Raw genomic sequence first — 27,298 nt, 5'->3', positions numbered from 1 at the left:
TTCCCTTTCATTATTTTTATTTTTATACAATTAATCACAATCATACATACAATAAAACACACACTCTGCTCACAGATTATACTTAATATATTAATACCATGTTAATGGTTTTATATATTGTATATGTAAACTGAATACTTCTTTTCATTTGCATCCAGGTATCTTGTTGCTCTATTTTAATAGAGGCAGCCTCTGACATGCAATATTTATTACAGCCTCTGCAATAAATATTTTCATTAACAATTATTTACATATGCTATAAAAAGTATATAAGAGTTATTACCAAATAAGTTCAGTGTTGGAACTGCTGATGTTGTTAATCTTTTCCTCATGAAGTACTTTTCTTTAAAGTAGCTGCTACAGATCACCCAGAATTTCAGTTTTTCAGGTGGAAGCACCGACTTTGGGTTGTCACATACTTCCACCCACTGTGCCATCCTCTTCTTATCCTTTCTCTCTTGGAGGAAGAAGAACATCCTGTTGTTTTCGTTAATACACAATTCAATTGAATTTAGTTATTTACGTATAATTATAATTCAAGTCATAAGGTTAAAGTGCGTGAAAAGTGACAGTGATTTTGTGGGGTCGTTTTAGTGAAAAAATCGACCTCGAAAGGGGCTACGTAAGTGCAATACCTAAGTGCAATAAACGAGGCGAGTTCACTAACCCGACCATGAAATCAGCTGTTCTGCACACGTGTTTCTTCATCGAGTGATGAAGACCGACACAATAACCCACGATAGACCCAGGTAGGAATTATCTGCTTTCAGCATAGCAGATTAATTTAGGAACGAATGGGTAAGTTTCATTGAAATTGTTTTAAAATTTTTATTAATTATTTCATTTGAAACATTTTTATTTGTTGTTTAGAATGTTTAGAATTTCCTTTTTTACATAATGATAGGTGACAAGAGATTAGATTCCGTATTTATTTTAAACAACAACTAAAAATGTTTAACCACTTCAATTTTTTTATTGTGCTATGCCGATGGGGCGCCGAGCCGTTCGTTCGCGACCTACGTCAAGCCCCGCTTTCGTAGCCGACGCTGCCGTCCCTGAGCCCGCGCGCTGTACGCGCTCGGATTGGTCAGTGTTTATGCTTAATAATTCAAAAAGGAAGCTTCAAACCACTTTTTCGCAAAGGAAAAAGTTGTTCAGAATCACCCCACCTACCACCATCTCAGAGGGTGAAAATACGTTACGGAACACCCTGTATAATAGTAATCGATTTAATGAATAACTGAAATGTGTGTGCCCTGTTTTTATGTTTACAAGCTAATAAATCATCTCCGCACAGTACATGACTCGTTTTTCACCTTACCATCAACAACCTATTATAGTCGCCCAGTATATTATTAGAGTGAATTATATACCGCGTACAATACCGTCAACTAACGATAAGAGTACGGTATTAAACAAATGGATTTATATGATTCGGATTAGCAATCGCCAGATAAATAAGCATTGATATTATCGTGATCAGGCATATGAAATCAGTAATAAATAATGCGGCACATGAATACGCTTTATCTACAGATATAGTTTCCATGTTCTAGATATCTAATGGAAGAGCCTTGTTACACATTAATAAGCTGTTAAGAAACCAAATTGAACAACTGCATAAAATTAAAAGTATAGAAAGGTGATGATATTATAAACATTTTAGAGTTTACAAATAATCAGAGATCGTTGCAAAACAAAGTAAAGTTGCTGCACTGAAGTTTTCTCATCAAAGCGAGTGTCACGTAGAAAGTTCACAGGTTTTTAAATGAATAGCACTTTTAAAGGTTTAGCACTTTATTTTTATAATATGATCCCGACTGACTCTGCTTATGTTCGGTAAGGTCTTTTATAATGTCGTTGGTGGTGGAGAAGGGGCCGATGATTGACAAGGTGGGATGTCCGTGAGAACGCGTCTTATCGAATACTTAAGTAGGTGGTCGTAATATGATGTTTAGGTGTCCGATCGTGAGGAGTTCAATTGTTCGAATATCGATCGTTTAGGCGGGTGGCCGTAACACGATGTTTGTCCGATCGTGGGAAGAATTCGATTAACGTACGTTTAGGCGGCTCGTCGTAACACGAGTAATGGTTTCACAATTCATTGTATCAATATCTGGTTTTATGTTATCATGAGAATAGAAAAGCATCCATTTACTATTTAAAAGTGCAGACACATCACATTTCTAGTTTCACTTTGCATTATTTAAATTATAATAAGTTGGCGCAGGATAATTAAAACCGCATAAAAAACCACATAACAGTGGTTGAAGAGATATATTATAAACCGAGAGTTACAGCAAAGGTGCAAAAGAATATAAATAAGCCAAAAGAAACTCGGGAATCCCAAGTAAATCGGTACTTGAGTGGATTTGTCTGTGACGAACAAATGTCTGCTAGACTAATTACCCGTAATGCATTACATGCATAATTTTTAAGCACTTAATTGCTTAATTTTGTTAATGCACTCAAATTACCCGAAAATATAGTTGCCTCCTTATTGCAGCCGCCTCTTCAATAATAATTACAAATGTTTTATAGTTTTTTTAAAAGATATTTTAAACCTCAAGGTGTGTAATTTTGTTAAGAAATAAATGACAGGTACCGGCTTGTCTAGATGTCTGCAAATATAATAAAACCTCTTTAGGATCTACTACCTTTTTCTTCAATAAGAAAGTAGGGATTGATTCTGTTCTCCCGCTATACTGAATCAAATTATATGGCTTGTGCATATACAATCCTTAACTGGCACCATGACAGGTAGCATAGCATAGAATCTATAGTATCGGTTCTGACAAATGCGTTATGATCATAACTAGGCAGATTTAATACCGCACAATGTAAGCCCTAGGAAATTTGTCCATAACAACCGTTAACGTTATGGACCGTCGCGGTTAACAGATGATGAAGCGCAATGGCGCATGTCAGGTTTGCACGCCATGAAACTACCTGAACTATTATCGTTTAACGCATTATCGATGTGAGCAAGGGAACTGAGCTTTCACGAAGTCTTCCCCTTTTATTGATTATGTTAGGTTCGTGTCAACTTATTTCCTTACTTGCAGTGAGATGTTCACGTTCAGATTCAGATAGTAAAACGCATAGTTCCCTGAATCTCCATTTTTTTTTATAATTGTTCAGTAATAAAAGGGGATAAATAATTTATTACGTATAGAGAAAATCCACAAAAGAACTTTACATTTCAAGAATATGATCGAAGTTATGTTAAAAATAAAGAAAGCTGTGAAAAGAAACTAAGGTAAACAGTTAAACAAATGGTTAAACAGAACAGTAATAAAACAGAACACAAAGGATGGTAAAAGGTAAAATTCGAGCGAAAAGGATAAAATAAGGATGTAGACCAGGTATGGGCACGAAACCGGCTTAAAGAGCGCGTCTGACAGCGACACTGTTTGGGAGCGCACGTTACTCTACTGATTCGCTCTTTTGAAGTGGTGGGGCAGCATTGTAGGGGAAATCCAGCTGCGGCGGTGAGGTGATACGAATGTGTGGCGTTCGACAGAGAACGTCACACATACATGCTTCGACTGCGTAACCTCGAGATGCTACGGAGTGGGGATATTTCTCCGCTGCTTGGTTCGGTTCACGCTCTGCTTTGAGCTCGCCGACAAGCTCCGGAGCGCCGGAGAGCGCTCCGGCTCCATTTACTACTAGCTGCCCATGCCTGATGTAGACGAATGGGGTGAGAAAAATTAGAAAAAATAAGAAAGATATGAGAAAACTATGAAAATGGACAGAATAAAAGGAGTAGGAGGCAGGGATTCTTCGTTCACGGTCGAGCGACAACGTGAATCATTTTACCTTAAAACTTCCTTTTACCCCGGGCAGTCTTTCGTTCCGAAAGCAATTTGCCCTGCCAAGCGCTGTGGCACGTATACCTTCGTGTATCCAACGAATTGGTAAAAAAAAGCTTCGAGCTCGTTACATCTCCCGGATGAAGTAAATTCAGGGAGCAAAAGATGGGAGGAAAACAAACCTGAATTGACCTAACCACGAAATACAGTATTGCTTAGTATTTTAACCACTATGTTGGTCAAGAAAACCACAATATTCGGTGTTTATATAATAAATAAATGACAAAAACCGATATACAAGGTGTTCTATCTGGAACGAATATCTCCGACACTGGTTTGATGATTGGATCAAAACGACGCAACGCACAGAGGTCCAGATGGAAGAACTGTAACGTTCATTTGCTGAAAAAATCAATTTCTTCATACCGATGTTTATCGAATGTATTCAGCTTTTCAGATGTCCACCACTTTCGAAAGTGATGACATTAACCCTAGATAACTAAACTTAAATCAGTGTTACTCTGTATCTAATCATTCGACTCATAGATTACGAATTAAAAACATGTCTTTTATTTATTTCAAACAAATTAGCATAACTTATAATATTTCAATTAAAAGATAGAATACTGGTAAAAATTAGCATTTCTAATATTGGCACATGTTAAAAGTGTGCTCTCCACAAATAGCGTTGGTGCAGTAGTTGCATACGTATTTTGTCATTCTGCGTTTCTTAGATGGACCTAAAGTACAAATTCTGCGTTTATTTGCCGCACTTTTATTCGTGTCTTTTGTGAGCTTTTCAATATTCCAAATATTTTCAATATTTCTTTTCATGGAACTTCTTAAAGTTACCATATTGTAACGTTCTTTCAGTCACGGCTTTACGAGACTGTCAGCTAATATGAATGCAAAGTCTCTTCGTGTGAGGGGTTTTTACCTCTTTCATACTTTATTTGACACATAAATAACATATGCATTTATTAAGCATAGGTTTAGAACAGGCCTGTCCAACTGCTACAGGGTGATACTCTCGCTAGTGGACTCAAAGGAAGTGCCGTCACACCATTATGAATGGACCCAAGCCCTTTTCTCGACGGGGGTGCATACTGTAGGTGTGTCCGTGAAAAGGTATCGATGACAGAAAAAGGACTTGGGCCACTTCATGCTATTGTGGCGGCACTTCCTTTGAGTCCACTAGTGAGAGGATCACCCTGTAGAAGCGAAAGGGCCACTGCTCCCACTCTTACCGCTTCAGACTTCCCCCACCATCCAGTAGTGTCAGTAGTGGGGCAGCGGTTTCTAGCAGCTAGAACTACAGGGTGATCCTCTCGCTATGCTACCCGAAAGGAAGTGCCGCCACAATAGAATATAGAAGTCGACATCCCATTTCTGTCATCGCTTACTTGACCCCTGCAGCGAAGACGGCTGTGTGCGTGAAAATGTATGTAATGAGCAGAAGAGTCCCATTTAAACGTTGCGGAAAACAGAATATTTTCTTAACACATTTTCACGCACACAGCCGTCTTCGCTGCAGGGGCCACCTTCGTCAAGTAAGCGATGACAGAAATGGGATGTCGACTTCTACATTCTATTGTGGCGGCATTCTTTTCGGGTAGCGCAGCGAGAGGATCACCCTGTAGGAATACGCGTCAAATATTGGAATAGTCGGGAAACCAACTGGAAGAGTGGAGGGAGCCAAGCGTGAGCTGCGTGGCAGGGGAAGGAGCCACGAGTGGCCCGCGGGTCGCAGGATAGACAGGCCTGGTTTGGAACATTGTAGAATAAAGAAGGTGGTCATTTACAAGTCTTACGAGCGGTATTCATCACTGAACATTGATCCGCAGGTATCCACTGCTTCTTTGGTGCTGTTGTAATAATGAATTATCTCAGGCTTGTTCGTCGTAGGATTGATATCCAGCTGATCATGAGTGGCAAGAAAGAAGGTATACCATTTTATTGGATTTCGGCTTATAGGACACCAAAGTCTTCTGATTGTCATAGCAGAACATTGAAGTATGTATCTAGTTTCCTCGTTCTTGAAGTTTTCAGCTCTTGTGGAACTTCTAGTTTGTTACTACGCAATGTACCAACAATTGTAAAATTGTAAGGAGGCTGTAGCAATTCAGAGGTAAGAGCAATTGACGTGAATCAGTTATTCAGAGTTATAGTGCTATTTGAATCTTTTAATGGTTCACAAAGCCCCTTTACGAAGTAGATAGCTAATAGTACATTTGCTGGTTCGCATCTTTACCCAAATAAGACATGGCATTATAAACGTACTTCGTACCTGAATAAGTTAGCATCACGATCTTGATCCGGTATTTATTGGACTTGTTCGGTAAACACATAGGAACCCTAACAAGCTGTTCGTTAATTGTGACATTTGGACTTGGCTTGTACCACTTCTTGCAATTGAGAATAAATTTTTCCCAAAATTCTCTGAATGGTGCAAACTTGTCTGTAGCTCTTCTCGTTTGTGTGGTATTCTTGTCATCAAATCGGCAACATTTTACAAACAATTGAATCTCTTAGCTTTCATACAAACGTTGAATATTTTTTGTGGTCAAATGAAGTTGTAGTAGGCAAATAAGTGCTTTTCATTACTGCCGATTGAATAAGAACACGCAGTAATGCCTTCATTTCATTGATCAAGATATGAGAAATGGTTTTGGTGTCCGTGTTGTATTTACTTCTCATGATATCAATTTCTGCATTGGTGTAGTAAACTATGTCGTTGATCATTTCTTTAGAAACAAACAAATCGAATATGGTGTCGTGATAAAGTATTGGCACTCTATAGTCGGACAAATATAAAATTGTTTTTCACTAAGAAATGAAAAAAAGAAGCAATTTATTTGGTTTCAATTAGTACTTTAATGTTTCAGAAATAAATGCACTCAAGGATTAACAGAATAAAACGATTTATTTAAGGTAATAATAAATGTATGTAACGCAAGTTAAATAATATATGTGAAAAAGTAATGGCACCTTAAGAATTACAAAAATGTATAGTAGATATTAATATTCAGTACGAAGTCCAATTCTGATAGCCGCTTCTAGTCGCTGAGCTATCGAATGGACCAGTTTACTCGTAAATTCTGCTTGAATTTTGTTCCATTCTTCCAGTAGTAAATCTTTTAATTGATTGTTGTTTGTAATGTGATGTTTTCGTATCCTTGTTCTGAGTTCAGCCCATAAATGCTCAATAGGGTTGAGATCCGGTGATTGGGGTGGGATAGGTAAAGTATGTGCAACATTGTAAGCAACCCACATACTACCTATGTGGGTAGTACGTTTCGGGTCGTTGTCGCTCTGAAAGTAAAAATCTTGCCCAAGGCCTAATTTAGCAGCACTGCTTTTAAAATTTTTGTTGGCCCAATGTGAATAAAAGAACACGTAGTTGAATTAATGTGATTTCATAAGAAAATAGAAAGTGTGATATAGATGTACATATATTTCAGATGATGTTAATTTTGGATTGTTTTTTATTAGTCGAAGAATTTTTCTTTTGTATCTTTCCGATAACTTCTGTGGATGACCAGTTTGACATATACTTGCAACAATTTCTTTACCTTTATAATTTTTAATTATGCTTCGTATAGTAAATTTATTATACCTATATTCATCACTTTTGTTATTTCTAAATAAGATCTATTTTAGATCGTATAATAAAATATCAATATACATATAATAAAAAACGTATGGGATTCCCACATGTGTATACAGTGTGTCCCACGTTAAGTGTTATAATTCCGTTATTCCGTTACTATTAATGATACAAAAAATGTATAATGTAAAAATGTATAATGCAGAACACTACTAAAATATCAGGGATGCCAATAATTTCCTGCATACGATATTTTTGAATTAATGTTAGGTTTTAATTCATTTGAATAAATTTTCATACTGTAGCGTATTATTGAGAGCATTTACTTTTAACCTAATATATGAATATTTTTGAATAATTAAACTCACTTTTTTGTTAATGTTTTCTGTGTTTAAAAGAATTTTGTTGCTTTCAACCACAGATACCAATACTTTGTCACGGTACTATAAATTTTACGAGTTTCATATATGTATGTATATTAAATATTGGAAAATTGTAATTCTAATAATCGTAAGCAATAAATTGATAATACTGATAATACTAATTTTGCTCTTTGCTGTACGTGTATGCTTCCCAAATCACACTCTTGATCTTAAATATCAAACACATTTTATTTGCGGGAGTAGGGAATTAGGGGGTAGAAAACAGCATCTTCGTCTCGTGGGAGCCGAATAAGTACGAGTGAGAAATATTACTTCCGAAAAACGAATCGTGTCTACTGATCTTAAATCATTGATCGGAAAGACGAATCGTGTCTACTGATCTTAAATCATTGATGGCAGTACGGAAAAAAAACCAGAAGGTTCTCGTCCGCTTAATGCTCGCGGTGGGGCTCTAGCAGCTTAAATTCCCAGAAATCGTGCATTAAAAATTTTGAAAATTTTAAAATTTTTAAATTCTTTATTATTAAAAAAATCCTTACCTAATAACGTCAACACACAGATAAACTGGGTAACAAAATTCGGGTTTCTTACTCTAACATTTATTGTTAGTTTGAAAAAGTAATCTATGTTCAGTTAGTATTCACGCAAATCACTGTACATTATTCTCGTCGCTGAAACAGTAATTTCTTTTCTTTCGTCTCATTATCCAAAATCGATCATCGATCGTTTCGAAATCACGGTTAAACTGTGCCTCTTCTCTAGATAAATAAAAGGAATATCTATGAAACATCGTCGCGAGTGACTTCGTTTGCTGCAAATTCCCAACTTAAAAATTGTTCCTTTCTTATTTCAAGCGTTCTCTACCATCGGCTAAGTCGTTGTCTTCGATCCTTTTTTCAAATTAATCGCGATCCTCTCAAGACTCCGCTCGGTAGCCTAACTTTAGCGAACTGAACTCCTTTCATTTATCGGTTTTATGTTCCTACCTCTCGTTTTTTACTTGTTCTTCTTCCATTTCTTTTTTCTATATAATAGCAGTACGAACGAAAAAAACTCTTCGAGGTGCATCTGAGCGTAGTCACGACGAAGGATTCTCGGAATTGAATGACCCAGCATTTATTCGTTCTGTCTGATACTTGAGAGCCACGAGTTTAACATGTACAGACTAGGAAATTGAAATTGAAATAAGCTACAGATTTAGCTTATTTAGTACATACAGAAATAATAATAGTATTTATACACTTTCAATTCTTAACTTTTTTTTAATTTAAATTCTCTTAAGGACCGCAATAGTTTAAGCTTTACTATGGAATGATCCCAAACCCAGAAATTCCAAAAATTATGAAACCTTGATACGATTGTAAAATTCGAATTTGTTCGGTTATATAATGGCGTGCAAAAGTTCCCGGCCAGATGGTTTTTGCAATTTTTCTTTCAAAAGAAAAGCGTTAAGAAATTTTTATTACTATCATATATAAGGGCATATTGTGTGAAAGGATACTACAAAACAAATTGGCGGTATTTATTTTTCTTAGGTGTTTATTTGCAGAATAAGTAAATTAACGTGTTCAAAAGTTCCCGGCCAGTTTCGATTTATGTACAAACTCAGATCTGTAGAAGTCAGTAAGTGTTTACATTCAAATAATATTGTGTAGTATTATTACTTCAGTTGACAATCAGTCGTTGAAACGTAAACATGGTTCGAAACACATTTGTCGAAGTACGTAAAATTGTGATAGAGTTGTCGTTAAAAGGAAAGTCGTCTCGCGAAATTGCTTCAACATTGTCTATTGGGAAAAGCACAGTGAACGATATAATCAACAGATATCGTACAGGGAATGGCGTAAAAGATCGACAGCGAAGTGGAAGGCCCCGAAAGACCACCAAAAGAATTGATAGGATTATAAAACGTAAATCAGTTGCGGACTCAAAGAAGACAGCTAGCGATATTGCAGCAGAACTACAAGAGGAAAACGTTGCTAATATTAGTCGATGTACGGTATCAAGACGACTACATGATGTAGGACTATTTGGCAGAGTTAGTGTTAAAAAACCACTAATCAATAAGAAAAATAAAGTAGCCCGATTAAAGTTTGCTGAAAAGTATTGTAACTGGACTGTTGAAAATTGGAAAGCTGTTCTTTTTTCGGATGAATCTAAATTTAATCTATTCGGCAGCGATGGAAGACAGTATGTACGACGTCCAGTTGGCACAAGAAATGATTGTAGGTATCAAACACCAACCGTTAAACATGGCGGAGGAAACATTATGGTATGGGGAGCTTTTTCTCTGCTCAAGGACTTGGTCCTCTCATAAAAATGAACGGTGTTATGTATAGAGAGATTTTAGAAACGCATATGCTACCATATGCTGAAAGAAAAATGCCTGAAAATTGGATCTTTCAACATGATAACGACCCCAAACATGCATCTAAAATCGTAAAAGGGTGGTTGTCTACAAATAAAGTACAAGTTTTAGATTGGCCTTCTCAATCTGCGGATTTGAATCCAATTGAGCATCTGTGGGGAGAGATGAAACGTTGAATGAAAATGTTACAAAATGTACAAAATAAAAAAAAAAATTAATAATTAATAAAATTGTGGTTAACAATACGCGGTTGAGGACGGTATTAGCGCTGCCACCAGTCCTAATCGCTCGTGACGATGTTGGGTCACTCACGATTAGAACAATAAAAGAGTTGTTAAATAAGTTAATAGATTAATTGAAAGATTAATCGGGTTCGTCAATGCTCTAGTCCCATACGGGCCCCTCGTGTGAATTTGTACGAAGATGGTAGGCGTGAAAATGAAGGAAAAGGAAGTGTTTCGAAACGTAAATGAATTAATACTGGTTAGGTGTAACAAAAATATAATTTCAGAAAAATAACGTGACATTAAAGGTGGTTGGTTAACAGAAAATACGAGCTGTTTGAAATATAAGAGAAAATAAATATATTATAAAGAAGAAGCTATTGACTATTGGTTAATTAGAGTTTGATTGATTGATTCGATGATTCGAGCGACGATGTTCTGTGAAGAATTAAGCGCGAACAAGAAAGAAAGAACGGTCCCAGAGGGTAAATTACCAGAGCCACGGTTTCGTGGGGCCGTCTTCTTTGCGTGTGAATCGGAATTTATTCAAGAATATTAATGTTCGATACCTTAAATCGTAACGTTGAACGGCATCCAGATTCGTCGTATTGGATAAAATGAAATGGACAACTTACCAGAAATCGATGTGAAATAGTATCTGATAATAGTTTTGATTATTTGCTTATTTGCTGGTGTCGTCTAGAAATCTGGAAGTCAAAGAAAAGGTGAGAAAACTGCCACTTGCACTACGCGTTCGCGATCGGCCTTTATTTCGGTGTTACGAGACGAATTCAAACTATTACAAACGAACACAAAGTATTTCTAAATCGACGCGACGCGGAAAAAGAAAGAAAAATAATTAATATACGAGCGATATAAAAACGAAAGAGAAAAGATAGAAATTGAAGAGTATGAAATGAATTTAACGTATTCGTTTGAGTCCTTGTCACCAAAGCGCGAACCGAAACACTCTCGACACTCTGCCTTGAAGAGGACTTGCCGAGCAATCTAATTACGCGATTTGCTAACAACTCTATCTCTACGCGAACACGGGCTCCCCGTCACGCACCTTGCGACTTATCGACGAAGAGCGATTTGCCTCAGTCAAGCGATCGTGTCTCAGGGTTCGACCCGCGATCAAGGGCCCAAAGTGGGGACATCATTTGGCAAATCAGGGTGCGTGTCGGAGGGGAAATCCCGCGCGTACTGGGCTAGTTGGCCGCTCTTCCTAGTTCTCTCATCCCTTCTTGACTTTTCTTTCTACCTTCGTCTAAGGTTGTCCATTTCTTTCTACCCCTCTAACGCTACGCGGATTTCATGCGTCGCAATTCTAAAGTTTCTGGAGTATTCGAAATCTATTACGAGTTAATTTATTCGAATTTGCTAATTAAAGAGGCTTTTACAATGACGTTTCCGGTATCGAAAGAGGTTTTCGTTTAGTTACAGACATTTGATTTACTGTTTTGAATGACTATGAATTGAATAATGTTAATTGTTATTCATTCGTTAATTATTCTGTCAATCTCTTTTTAGCGGTTTGCGCAAGATGCAACCGGTGTTTTATAATCGTCGACAAATTGCGGATGCATGCGTGTCGCATTTAGTTAATATTCGTTCCGCGCTTATTAGTTATTAACGTTCGTATTCGTATTTCGACGATTTACGTATATTCGAAACGTTGTACGTTTAACGTAAACGACGATGTTTATTGTCTCGATCGACCTTTGTCTCGAACATTCGTGAACAATTTTGAACTACAGCGGTTCTCACGCAAACCCTCGCATTCCAATATCATTCAAACAGTTTCATTTCGTTCAATTCCAATCACTTTCGTTCTTAATCGCATTCTTTCTTTGGTGGAAGGACCGGCTGACGCATGCTTTGCAGGTATGAGAGGTACCTCGCTAATAGAATAGAAGAAAATTCTTCTTTATGTTGCACGGTTAAGTTGGGAAATTTCCAAGTGCGTCGCACTGCTTAACCGCGCGGCGAAGGATGTTTATGATACCTCTCCCTAAACCTTAGCGATTTCGAATTTCTATGTGTTTATTACTACGCGGTTTCGACAAGGCAATCGTCCCAAGGAAGGTTAACTTCTTATTGTTTGAAAAGAACTAATTATAGCCTCCTTTGTGTGCCTCGCCTGGGATTATCTCCAAGTACGACGAGGTACACAAATTCAGTATATTAAACGATTAAACTATTCAACACTATCAGAAAGAAGATGAAAATAAATGTTAGCCACGGTCGGATTATTGAAAATAATTCGGACGTAACAAAAAATCATGGAAGTTCTAATAAGAAACAATTTTTTCAAAATTTAATAGAACAGTGGAACAAAATACCACACGACTACATTACTCGGTTAATTGAATCCATGCCTCGTCGCTGTGCTGCTGTTATTGCTGCAAAAGGCATGGCTACGAAATGTTAGTCATAATATGTTAAATAATGTATCGCTAAATTGTTTTTTTTTTTTATTAAACACACTGGTCGGGAACTTTTGAACACGTTAATTTACTTATTCTGCAAATAAACACCTAAGAAAAATAAATAGCGCCGATTTGTTTTGTAGTATCCTTTCACATAATATGCCCTTATATATGATAGTAATAAAAATTTCTTAACGCTTTTCTTTTGAAAGAAAAATCGCAAAAACCATCTGCCCGGGAACTTTTGCACACCACTGTATATAGTTCTTCTTGTCTAGACAATTCATCTGTTTCTTTCATCCATTGCAACCGAATTGGGCTACAAAAACGCGCAGATGATGGAGTTGAATTTTTTCATATAATGGAATTATCATTATTATTGACTAACCGAAGAGGAACCAGAGAAGTGATAAAAAGGCTTTCACCGTTACCATACTCCATTGTTTCTATTTTTCGTTTATAACTTGAAAAGCCTGAACTGCCGTCAAAACCCCTCTTACAAAATAAAGTTAGTTTTCTTTCACTTTCACTAACAGGCAAAGATGAGTGAACTATGTTTACCACACTTTCACATGTTTTATTTAACAAAGTTTATAACGGAACTTCACATTTATGTTCAGTCATAGAAATGCCTTCTGGGTAAAATTGTTTTTTCACTTTTAAAACTGTGTGATATAAAGGGTATAGTTCATGTTTATGCATCTTAAAATGCAGAGTATTATATACTTCTTTTGATAAATCCAGATTTATTAATAAAGATAGTGCTTCCTCAGGTGACATTTGTGATTGAAAAGTTTCAGGCTTATGTAGAATTTCTTTTCTTTTTGTAGTATGTTCTATTAATAATTTTGATGTAGCTGTTTGGCCTTCTTCTCAGAGTTTCATTGCAGCTGCATAAACAATTTCCGCAGAAGAATGGTTATGTATGTCGAAGATCTTTCGTTTTATGTCGTTTTGCTCTTTCTATACATTCCTCAAAGCTTTTTAGTGGGCGTCCTCTTCTAGATGTCCCAGGAAGTTTGTCGCTCGCTGTTGAATTATCTCCAATGGACAACATTTCCACCAAACAATTAAGCACATGCTCTTTTTTTCCTTCTGTTGATTGATTTGATGATTGCGACAGAAGTCGCGAAATTTTTTTTTCTACCATTGCTTAACAAAATCACTTCAAAAATATGTCACTTTTTACACTCTACTCTCTGTCTAATTCTTTGAAGATTCACTTATGACTGATCTGCCTCGCTCATACCAAACTTTTAAAGCCTTAACACGTTCGAGACGACTACCATTTCGAAAACAATTAATAAAATGATGGTCCCATCAACAATCGAGGATCGAAAAATCAAACAATCCAACATCTAAAAAATAATAAAGGCACCTCTCCAGAGTCTAAAAATGAAGTGAAATAGAATCAGTATTGCATTGAAGGGGTGCGTTATGTTTTGTTTACAGTCTGTGCATTGAAATATCCGCGGAGCCCTCTCCGCTGGCCGAACGGAAGGCATATCTTTGACTCCATCTCGAATGTGTTAAATTTTAAGTGGTGCATTCTATCAATCACTTACCATAGGTTACTGATATTTTAGCATAAACATTCATTCGGTCCCCAATCACTCGTCGCACACCAAAATTTTATCTTGCACGCTACGTATACACTATCTCTCAACAGCATTCTGTGTGTGAAGGTACAAATAAGCAAAATTGCTTACATTATAGTATCATTGCTTTTATATTTCTCAATTATATCTTTAATTGCGCGTTATAGCCCCTATAGGTACTTACCGAATTCTCGAATGTACATGACATTAATGTAACGACCCAGAGATAGGTACGTCACTGCACCGACGTATAGGGAGAGCGGTTCCCCAAGAAGACGACTCGTACGAATGAATTAGGGATTATAGGTTCGTGTGGTGTGCGGTTGAGGAGTAAAATCCAAACATTAATGTATCAAACCAAAGATTTATTCAAGTAAGTGAACTAACTATGCTTGTTCTGAGTATAATATATTGTAATAACGCTAGTACAACAATGTGTGCGGTCTAGAATATAGAATACAGTAAGAAATTATAATAAGTACGCCCTAAATAATAAAATACAGTGAAAAGTATACGATTAGTAATTAATATTATAAATTAGAATTAGTAATTAGAAATAGTACACTTATTAAACTATGGATACAGCCAACACTCTGTACTATAACCAACTACGCTAAGTAATGGAAACTATACTCCAGTAACTTGTACGGTGCCCTCAGACACGAGCGGACTTTGCCTACAGGTCGCAATCGGTTTCTGGACTGGCCAGAGCTGTGTTAGATACAGGCCGTTTCAAGGAGCTCCGCTCCTCGCTAGCTCTTTATACTTGAGTATGGCTTAGTATTAGCACGTGTTCAACACGTTGCGTACCATGAGTAGGGTGTCCACAGATCCGAAGTCTCGTATGTCACCACTGAAAGAGAAGGACAAAGCTAATCTCGCGCTCTATAGTTGCCTAAGCAATTCAGCGCAAGCTTTCCTCTACTTCCAGAGTGCTGTCTGCATTTGACCGAAGTCAGAGAAGATCTGATCTGACACCGTGTGGAACGCCTCTATTTATAGTCAGATTCTGCTGACTTAGCGTTTTTTTTCAACATAGAATTCCTTTCGATCTCTGGAATTCCCCATCACGTGGCGGCCGAGCACCCCTGCTCCCTAATCTACGCGGATCTCCCTACTCTAGATTCTCACCCCACCGCGAGATCATCGGGGTTGTGCTGGCGCACACGTGGTTGCACGTTGATAATTTATCGATGATCTATTTTATCGGCTGACTTACCGACTATAAGCTTATCGACTTATTCATTAGACTATGTTATCGATTAGTGAAAACTATTTATTATAAGAAATATATATTACAAATTAAACTAAATACATTTTATACAAAACTTAAACTTAAAAATTGATTATAATAATAAAAGTAGAACGAAAAAAAGTGCTGGGTCTTGTTAGCAGGTCGTTACATTAACATACGTTAGTACGTTAGGCACGTTTACTGTTATAACTTTCAAATAGGCAAGTATTGGCAAGAAACTTTTATTTACAAACCTTATTTACGTTTTAACAAATATTCTTATGTAAAATTTATCGTGACTTCGCGTAACTTTCGCTTTGTAAATGTTGTCAAATCACAAAAACAATGATAAAATAGGCATTTCCAAATGGGTGTTTTTTGAAAGGGTAAAACATGCATATCTTCATAAGTGTTACACATACCTATAGCTGAAAGAATGCTCTTCAACATTATGAAGTTAGTTTTTACCAGATTATTAACTATCAAAATGTAGATTTGCATTTTTCTCTGTATTCAAAACTCTCCTAAAAAATTCTGGATACACTATTGTAATTTATATTTATGTTCAAATTTCGTCCGTACATTTAGCAATGCACCCCATAAATTTCATTAACTTTGAACGAAGTTGAAATTTTGACTTTTTTCCGTGTTTTGACGATTTTAGACCACTGTGCGCTGACTCAACCGGCCGAGTCGCGCACTGCTAGTAGCGGCCAAGCGGCTATACCTGCTTTTGTTAATAGGGTACGGGACCGCTGTAAGTTCTAGCAACTAATGGAAACTCACTCTTTGTCAATGATACTTATTGTTATACACATTCAAGATGTCATTGTCCCATAGAAACCACGAGACGGTGGTGAGTATTCTTCCATCGGGAGAGGATAGGATATGATTGGATTAGGTTAAATGATAACCATTTGGTTTCTGCATCCTTTCTGCGGGAGTGACTTCACGATATTTTCGTATTTTGAATATTTCTTGGACTAAAATTGATATATTTCTTATATTTCATTTACCGCAAATGTTTAAGAATAATATGCAGTGTACTATTCAGAGATGGAAAGTACACTACGGAAAGAAATGCTGGTACGATTGGTCGTAGTCGGTATGTCACGCCTGACGCACATGCATTCTATGTACATAGATCGTCGCACGCAATTAGTCGTTGTGATCACATACTAATCACGTCGCCTGACAAAGAAGAAAAATGAGACTTCGGAACAAAGCGAGATGGTACGAAGTCAGCGTTGCGGCGAACTTTGAACGCAAGAATCAAACGTGGGTACAGGGCGGAGCGTACGAAATGCTCCCTTTGCCCCTGTGCCGTCCCGCCGGTGTACTTTCCATCTCTCAATAGTACACGTTATTATATTTATATTCATAATTAACTGTTCATAAATAATTAATGCATGTCAACTTACTTTCCGTTTCGCGATATTCAGATTAATGTCGTGTTTTCTACTACAACTCACGAACAACGTCTGATCACTACTCTTATTTGCGACGAACTAACAACGTAAGGTCACTGTTAGTGAATAGCCATATAAAAGCCGGGATACTGTTTACGTTTGTTTCTATGGCAACGAACGCACACATAGAAAGCGTGCCAACTTACTTTCCGATGCAACTGTAGTCTTCCTTGGTCTGTTACGCCGTTCGTTATCTTATCGACCAAATTACACCACGCCTCTGTATCGTCGCCTAGATCACCGCCACCGAATTCAGGTATCGCCTCCTAAAGGGGTGAAGGCGCAGGCGCTGCCGAAATACTCGGAATCGCCGCCGGGACGGGCTGGTCCTCCATTCTTTCTAATAATAATCTCGACGAATAACGTCTACGATATTGAACCCCGCACTTTTACCCTCCATTTGCGTATAGTGTTACGTCACCCGCACGAAAACAAAGAAAAAGAAAAGGAGATAGCTACCGATTTGTCGGATAATTTCACTACAATCGGATTCACACACAGAATAAAACTGTAAGATAACCCTCGCAAATTCGCGCGTCAAGTTCACGTATCCCACTTCTGATGTTAATATTTAACTTCTATCTTCCGATTCACGATCGATCACCATCCAAGGTGCTCGGCTAAGTGCTATACCGTTCCTCACAATTCTTCTACCGCAAGATCCAAGATCCTCCCCACTCTGCATGTGCCGTGCAGCGGCATGACTTCGGGTCGTCGGGGCACGCACGCACCCTTAAGATCAGGGCTCGAAGTCTCCATGATCGATTCGTAAACAGAGGATCCGCGACCTTTAGAAGTCACCGTGTCTCAAGTATTGCTACCGACGAGCCCAAGCCCGATGACAGACATATGGCTCGGGGTATCGGTAGCCCAAAAAACCCTGAGAAATGGGTTAAATTCCTTGAACGCATCGACCTTTGACACGTCCATCTTCTCTATAGCGAACTTGACGCTAACAAATAAAAATAGGACGCATCTCAGAAAACGTCCTTCACGAGAATATAGATGTGGGGCGCATCTCAGAAAACGTCCTTCGCGAGAATATACATGTGAGGCGCATCTCAGAAAACGTCCTTCGTGAAGAAATAGATGTGGGGCGCATCTCGGAAAACGTCTTTCGCGAAAATATAGATGTGGGGCGCATCTCGGAAAACGTCCTTTCCGAAAAAATAGATGCGGGGCGCATTTCAGATGTAGGGTAGTTAAACGGCAAGGAATAGTAACTTATTAACTGATTCGATATGCAATGCTTACTGTTTTTCGTTATATCATGAACTGCCATTGTCGTTGTTCTTAACAGCAAATAACAGCCTTTGTGTTTTAGGGTCGGACGGTTTCAAAATGTATAAGGAAACACTAAACTTTACCGCAAAATGTTTATTAAACATGTGCGTGCCTCGCGGCCATCTTAAGTTTACTCGACCGTAACGCCGTCCCATTTACGTCGATCGCTGAACCGTCCGACAACCGACCAATACACATGGTGGCGCGCAATCCAATATTCTCCTACCTTTGAGATGATGCCACTCCTTCATCTGAAACTATGCGAATGCGATTATGTTAATTATATGACAGCTTTTCGGGTTTTTGTACCCGTCTACCACTTCGCGTCATAACACACTCATCCTCGCATGCCTTGTTAGAATCTTTATACTTCTCAAGAACTATTCCATCGATGTCGGAGACGAAATTATGCTTAAGCTCTAACGGATAAATCCGCTGTATCGGCCGCACCAACACGCCGGAAGCGATGGTCAAATGAACTACACGTATGCGATTATCTTTCTATGCAATTATTTCACTCACACGTGCCAATGGCAACTCCAAACGCTTGACATTCTCATTCTCGATCAATACAATATCGCCAACACTTACTTCATACACATTATCGCCTTTTGACTTCGATTGTCTATGCATTAACGCGCCTAAATATTCATTGTGAAATCTATGTCGCAGATCATCCTTAACCTTCTGACAATACAAATAGCGCTTATCTAATCGAGATCCTTTGATTTGATCGAGATCCAAAATTCCAATCTCTTTAATCTCATACAAAAACATTGATGGCGTGAGAGGTACTACTTCATACTTACCTTCCGACATGAACGTAATCGGTCTAGAATTAATAACCGCTTCGCAATTGAAAAGCACCGTCAACATCTCTTCGTAGTTTAAGCATGACCTTTTAAGAGAACGCCTTAATAAGCATCGTATATTCGGGTATTTTTAATTTTGCGCCGCCTCCGAAAAGATTGAAATGTATTTAGTATACTATTTAACGATTAAATAGATTTTATTAATAGCTGTGGAATATTGGTATAAATGAAATAGAAATTATTTCATACGTTTTAGCGCATTTTGAAGTCGATTGTATTTTTTGTAAAGAATTATTTTATTTGATAGTATTCTTGATGCTTCTCTCCGCGAATCAGTCAGATTATGGATAGAAGTAATTTTAATGTCATACTATAGATTATAATCTGTATAAATACCCCAAAAACGCTCGGATTTAGATAGGTATAACTTTTGAACCGTTGGATTCTTGAAGTTAAAAATTAAATTTTTCGATTCTACCAATCGAAAACTATTAAATGGAAAACAAAAAATCAATAATTTTCTGTCTGCTAAAATAAATTTTACCCAAAAGGAAATATGACGTTTTGAATGTAACAATTATTTAATTAATGAATTTCGATATTGTTTGTTATAGGTAAGTTTCTTACTTTCCAAAACACCCAACGAAAGCTAATGCAGACGATGATGTTACAAAGGTTTTTCAAAAGTGCAAATTGAATAGGGTAAGTGAATGGAATTTTGTAGGTACCTAATAGTTTAGTTTATTCCGCTTCCCTATCGGGTTTGCGGGGCGCTTTAATGGGAGCTGTCCCAACCTTGCACATTGGTTTAGAGTTTTTTTTAGCCCTCTCTTTACAAATTTTTCTTACAGTATATCCTGTATTCTCCTCCTATCAAATCGAAAAACAAAAATAGGCACAACGTTGTTTTAGTTTTTCGGACTAACAGAAATTATATCATCTTATCCTTCGCTGAAGGGAAAAACACTTAGCTCTTGGTGTTTGAGTCAAACTTTAACTCATGCGCGTTTGATGTATACAAATTATATAATATAAAAGTAAGAAACTAAGTGATTAAGAAAATAAGAAAATAAGTACTAAGTAATCTGCCATAAGAACTATATCAATATATAAAAAGATAAGAACTATATGTGTACATAAACGTAATTATAAGTAAAATATGCTAATGTGATAATATAAATTCTATAAAAATTTAACACTATATAAATATAAAAAACTATAAAAATATAAAAATATAACCCGGGAAATATAACACGCGCGCCGAGATAGAATATGTTTGTAGTGTGCAGATCTCGTAAGCCACTAGAAAAATAGAGAGAAGCAAACCTAACTAGCTGTCAGTCTAATAGTAGAGAAGGAGTACGGAACCAAGGGAATGAGAAAAAACTGAAACTGTTATGTTGCGAATTGCAAGCTGGCCTTTCTCTGCTTTTAGAGTCTCGTTTGGCCTATAAATTAAAAATAAATAAATAAAATAATTAACTAAACTTAACTTACTACGACTAAATGGAACTGAACTGAGCCTTCCCTTTTGATTTGTGAGCGCCTCAAAAAGAAACTAAAAACTTGTCTGCGCTTGTCATACCTTGTTCCTTCTCCTTTCTGTTCCCCTATCTTTGCTTATTGCTTCTCCCTACCATCTTCTTCTCTTTCCCTTTATATTCTCTGGACGCTCCTCCATTTCCCTTCTTTTTCAACCCATCTCCATTCCGTTCCTTCTATCCAGATGCTTTTTTCTTCCCTGGCTTTTTCTTTTATCCTCCACTTCATCTTCCTTTCCTCACTAGGCAAGTCTTCTTCAACGGAGGTTCTCCATCTTTCTCAGATTTCGTTCTTTTTTCCTAAAATCTCATTCCTATCCTCCTGATCGTCCAACTCCGTCAGCGTCACTTTCCTCTCTTTTTTCCCAGTTCAATTTGCATCATTATATTTATTCTCCTATTTCTTTCTTCTGTGTCCTTGTCACCTACACCCTTCCAAATTAGGCTTCATTTCTGTGAAGGGATTTAGAATTGGTGGGTTCAAATAACTCACTTATATATATTAATAAGATATATATTTAGTTTTACAATAAAGGTTTTTTAATCAGACAACTCTCGTATACGCTCATAGCTCTAACATCTAATCGCAACCGTTATTCCCCTTCCTTCCTCGTCCCTTTGTCTCGCAGGTTCGCCAACTTGTATTCTAATCTTAACCCTAGTATACTTAACATATAAAAATAACCCCACAATTTCCTCCTCTCCTTCCTCTCGTTCTCAATTCTCCTTTCCCAGATTTCCCTCCATTCTTCCTCTTCTTCTTCCTTTGCTTCATCTTCTTCTTTTTCTTCCTTTCCGTTCTCCTCTTCTTCATTCTCCACTTTTCCGGCTGTCCCTCCTCCTGTCTTCTCTTCTCCTTCCACTTCCTTGTGCGATCTTAGACTTTTGTCTTTCCCTTCCTCCGTCTTTCCTTTTTCTTCCCCATTTGAAGGGGCCACATTTCTTCTTTTCTTTAACATCATCTCCTCCTCATCGGTTTCTGTCTCTTCTTCTTCTTCTTCGTGTTCTTTAAATCCTCTCCTCTGCGGGATGTCCTTTTCCCCATCTCTTCCCAGCATCCCATTACTCTCATTTTCTGCGTCTTCCTCGCCTGGTTCTTTCACCTTTTCCCGCTCCTTTTTACCCTCTAATTCCTGTCTGTCTTATACCCTTTCTGCCCTTCCTCTTTTTAACTCCTTCTTTATTGTCTCCGTGTTCTCTGTAATCTTCTTCAGCTCTTTCATAACCTTGTCTCTCCAGACACTTTCCATCTTTTGACCTTTCCTGTCTCCGCTAGTTTTTCGGCCCTTTTGTGTAGCAGGTTACAACACGATTATAGATTGTAAACTATGGAACCTGTTATTTAGTCGTTTCGCGTTATACATGGGGAATAATCTGAGTTTTTGGATGTAAAGTACGAAGTGTGAGTGTTTTCGTAAAAATTTCCCGTAATTTGTAACGTACCGGTATGTATCCTTTTTCCTTTCTTTGGGTCCTTTCTTACCTTCCCCGAGTGTCTTTTCTATCTTTCCTTCTAATGCCTTAATATTGCTGCTTCACTACCTTGCATGCACCTACTTCGCCTTTCTTAACCGTTAACCTGTTACGTGCGTTCTTTCACCACGTGTTCCCTCAGTATTGCCACCTGCTCATTGTGTTCCATTCGCAGTGTCGGCAACTGTCGCTTCGCCCTTTTCTTTCTAACAAGGAAGGGTTTTTAGGTGTCCGCCTCCGATTGTTTTGATTTTTGGATATGTTTTAAAGGACCAAAAAGTAAGGTATACGTATTCTTTTATTTTTGCCCGTTTTCATATTTAGGGGATGAAACAACCCCCTAAAGTTTCGGCTACAATAGGCTATCTCGGAAACTATCATAGATAGGAGAAGACTTTCGAAGGAAAAGTTTCATGGTTTTTTATGAACATATAACAACTGGTCATAAATTTTGTAAAAAATAATTTGTTTATAACAAAAAATTTGTTTATAACATTATTTTAAAAGTAATCACAATTTACATAATAATAAAAAAGAACATTTTGTTTCTGAATCCATTGATGTATTATATGCTATGTTTGCCTTTTACATTTTTGCATATTTTAAAATTAAATATGTATCGCGCACATACGCCGGGTCGCGGTCATACCAGATATGAATGTACGGTTAATATCCATTACGATATCTAGCGTTTACCATGTACACTAGGCATTAATACAGTTATTTAAAGCTTACAATATTAATAAAAATGATATTAGTACATATATGTAAGATATATCTACGTATTAATATGCCCGTCACCCTCAAGACCTCCAATAGCCTTTTTCCTTCCGCGTTAATCTTCTTGTCCTTTACGTACCGACTTTTCATCTCCGTTTACGTACACCCCCATAATCCGCCAATCCATCTCCCCCCCCTTGCATTCTGCCACCATTATGCCGTCTTTTCCTGCCCCTTTTGAGATCCCCCCTTCCATCCCCAGCACCTTTTCTTTTACTCCCATTAGTACATATCCCTCCCATTCCTCTTCCTGTTTTGTTCTTTCTTCTTGCTAGTTGTGCTTCCCACCTGTATCATTTTGGGAGTCTATCTCTTACTTTTTTCCAACCCCTCTCCTCCAACCATGTCTCTATAAGTACAACCGCGTCCCACTTCTTTATTGTTTCCCAGAAGTCTTCATCTTTATTTTTTACTCCAGCACAGTTCCAGAATCCTACTGTCCACACTCCCTCGTCATTCTCTTTTTTGTTTCTCATCTCTTCTGTCCTTTCGCTTTTCCTTTTGTCTGCTGTTCCTTTTCTCACTTGCCCCCTCTCGTTCTCCTTGTGCACTTCATCCTCTATTCCTCCTTTCTTTACTCTTTCCTCTTGCTCCTCTTCCCCCTTCCTCTGCCCTCCTCCCTGGAAGGTCCTCCATTCTCGCCCTCCCAGTCGACCAAGGATCCCGTTTCCTCATCCCATCTCCACCATTTTCCTTCTATTCTTATTTTCCCGTGATCTACCCACACGTATTTTCCTTTCTCTCTTTCTTCTCTTCCAATTTTTCTTAGGGTCTACTGTGTCTTCCTCTCCGCCCACGTCAGGTCGTCCTCTATTCTTTCTTCCCGTCCTTTTAGTGCCTTTTTATTTTCCATTTTTCTCCTTTTTAACTCGAGCGTTTTTATTTTTAAATGCATCATGTTGACTTCTTTTCCTCCTACTGGGCCCACCGCTTTTGCCTCCTCTATTGCATCTTCCACGCCTGTTAACTTTAAAATCTCCTCTGCCTTCTGTTTCATCTCCTCTCTTTTCGCTTTCATACCTCTGATTATTATATATTTCTTTCTCTCCTCTCTCTCTTTTCACTCCCATTTCTTTTCTAGCTCATTCAGTTTCTCACTAACTTTCTCCCCTCCTGTCTCCCCCTTTCTTTTCTCTATGGATTCCTGCACAGTTTTGAGCACTTTCTCTTCAATCTCGTCCATCTTGCCCCACCTTCTCCTTTCCTTTCTAATACCTCAATCTTTTTCGCCAACATTTCCATTTTCCTCTCCATTTCTCTTTTCTGTTCTGTCGACTTATCTTCTCTTCTCTTCATAACGTCTTTTAGCGTCTCCATTTCGCCTCTTAGGTCCTTCCCTAGCGCCCTCTCCTAGTTCTTTGCCCAACTCTTTTATTAACTCTTTTATTTCACCTACTCCTCCTTCGTCTTCCTTTCTTTCTTTTTTCTTCTCGAGGGATCTCTCCGCTAGGTTACTCTCTCTAAACATCCATCTGCTCATTCGGCTCCTCTCCTCTCCGTCCTTTTCCCTTTTTGACTCCTCTTCGTTTCCTACCTCCCTTTTTCTTTTCCATATTTCCTCCAGATTTGTCATGCTTCCTATGCTCTGGCTCCTTTCCCTTCTCAGTACCTCTACATTCGAGGGCCTACCTATTTTTCCCCCTTTGTCCGGCTTCCCGCATTCATCCCTCACTTCCTTATTTTTCTTTTCTTTCGTCTCGTCTTCCATCCTTTGTTTTCCGGTCCTATTCTCTGTTCCTACCTTTTCCTTACCGGCCGCCCTTCTGTTCCTACGATCTTTTCTCTCACCTCTCCCCAGGTGACGATCGCTTCTGCCTCCTTTTCCCTGCTTGCCGCTCTTTCTTTCTCTTCTCACTTCTAACCTCAAATCACGTTAGCTTTTCCTGCCTCTTTTTAAAATTCCTTCGAGTCTTCCTCCCCTTCCCTGTTTTCTAAAAAACACTCCCCGGGCTTTTCCGCCTTTTTTCACACTGCTCTTCTCCTCGCCACACCTTCACTATTTAATTTGCACCGAAAGTTGATTGCGCGAGCTCTAATCGTAAGCACGTCTAACCGCGATCTCCTTGTAGGTGCCTAATATTAATACCATATAATTAGATAAAATGCAAATACTAGGAATGAGACACTGAATTGTTTCCATTATATTTGGGTTTTAGACGACGTAAATATACAAGGTGTTATACAATTTTAATATACAATTTTAATGGTACCGTAAAATGTTTCGAGAAAAATTTGAATACATATAATGATTATAAATTTTCAATGATTCAAATTATTTAAGTTTTATTATTCAAACAAATTTTTTTATACCTGTTTGCAAATATGAATACTGAAGTTATAATTGCTCTTCTAATGACAATTATTTCATAATTCTCAATAATTACAAAATTTCTGGTATCAACGCTTTTCGTAACACGACTGTTTTTAAGATTAATTACGTTTTATTCTTATTAAATATTCATATGCTATATTTGTAAATAATGCAGCACGATTTGTATTTTCTAAATAGTGCTTATCTAATAAGTTTAATGTTTAAATAATTTATATAATTAATGTATAATTAACGTTTCTATTCTCTTGGAAGTCTCTTTCAGACTTTTGTAATGGCGAATACATATGCGCTTACACGCTGTATGGTTAACGATTAATACGTAGCAAAAATGTAAACGACAAAACGGAAAGCACGTTTCTAAATTTTACCTATAAAATGAAACCGAAGACTTTTCAACTGAATAAGTTATAACAGTGGCCATTTTCTTGTACATTAATCTCACTTTTTACAATGTTACTTACAATCCTTGAATATCGGTAGTCGTCAATTAATGAGAAATTACAAGGTCGGAAGATGACTAAGGAAAAGGAACTTAACGTCAAATTCTGACGATATATTAATTCAACAACGCGTAAAGATTCTCTCTTAACCCTTTCGGTACGGAAGCGCTGTCCGCGGTTGTACATTCGCTGGACGGAAGAGTTTTCCGCGAGAGTGCTTGCACTGGACGGCAGTGTGAGCCGCGAGAGTAGTTGCACTGTACCGCAGTGTCAGGCGCGAAAACATGTTTTGCTGCATTCATATAAATGACGAGCTCCTGATCAGCAATGGAAATAAAATAATGAATTTGTAGATGAGAACAGAAGTAAAAAATGTTAAATTTATTTAAATTTACATCATATTCATTTCTTTGCAGTACATTAAAATAAATAACATAAAATAAAATAAGCGGTATTCATATAAATTAGTATATTCCAAAATCACAAAATTAAAATAAATGACAAAACTAATAGTTTTCTATTTATTTCTTTACAGTACATGAAAATAAATAAAATAAATGATATTCATATAAATTAGTATATTCCGGAATCATAAAATTAAAATAAATGACAAAACTAATAGTGTAATTTGGTGTGATAGATTTCAAAACAAGGGGAAATGCACAAGCCCACATCACAATATTCACACTGATACCTGGATTCACGTCTTTTACCTTCAGCGCTACATACAACGCATCTTCGTTTTTGATTCTTTTTTTCCGAATGGTATATCGAAGGAAAATGTCTCCCTGTAAGCCTTACTGGATAATTATTTCCTGGCTTGCCACACTGATAAAATTGATGATTTTTGTAGTATTTTCGTAATATTCCCTTAATTAACTGCAGATGAAATTTCGCCATTGATATTTTCTTTTGTGTGATGTGCTTATATAGGCAAAAAGCATTCCATACGCAAATATCTATCAAATGGAAAAAATATTTACGATACCACTTTAAACTTTTGCGAGTTGTGTCGATAGTACTTATAAGCATATCGGATTTGTCTATTGCACCCATTGAACAGTTATAGTCTATTACACATTTCGGCTTCAGATTAAATACATTGCTTCTAGACTTGTTAGCTACTTCTGCAAATTCTGCAGTATGTATAGTAGAAAGCATATAAAATTCTTTTCTATCAGACCATTTCATTGCTAATAGATTTTCAGATGAGCGGAAACTTGCCTCTCCTTTTTTCAATTTGTCAAGAATCTTAGGCATTCCTTTTCGTCTTCTCTGCACGGTGCCACAAGCGTTCGTATCATTTTTGTGGAGTAGGTTAAATAATGTCGGACTGGAAAACCAGTTGTCCACATAAACTGTATGGCCTTTATTTAGATAAGGTTGCAAAAGCGACATTACAATGTTGCCTGGCTTTCCAATATCTTTGTAATCTGCAGCTACAATAGTACTAGATCCACAATAAATGATTATATCCTGCACATAACCTGTTTCACAATCGCAAAG

At 37.5% G+C, this 27,298-nt stretch overlaps 1 protein-coding gene and 1 long non-coding RNA gene across 4 annotated transcripts in view; one reads left to right on the top strand and one right to left on the bottom strand.

Moving 5' to 3' along the window:
• Invadolysin (leishmanolysin-like peptidase, invadolysin) overlaps positions 1-27,298 on the top strand; it is a 1,079,802-nt gene that overhangs the window by 353,384 nt on the left and 699,120 nt on the right. The window lies entirely within an intron of this gene.
• On the bottom strand, positions 9-601 carry LOC143305800 (uncharacterized). Its single transcript, XR_013062965.1, has 2 exons — positions 284-601; positions 9-218 (listed from the first exon to the last, which is right to left on the bottom strand). It is a non-coding gene; the product is annotated as an uncharacterized LOC143305800 (long non-coding RNA).

This window comes from Osmia lignaria, chromosome 11, assembly GCF_051020975.1.
Source record: "Osmia lignaria lignaria isolate PbOS001 chromosome 11, iyOsmLign1, whole genome shotgun sequence".
NCBI lineage: Eukaryota > Metazoa > Arthropoda > Insecta > Hymenoptera > Megachilidae > Osmia > Osmia lignaria.
This window is presented reverse-complemented; position numbering and strand designations above follow the sequence as displayed.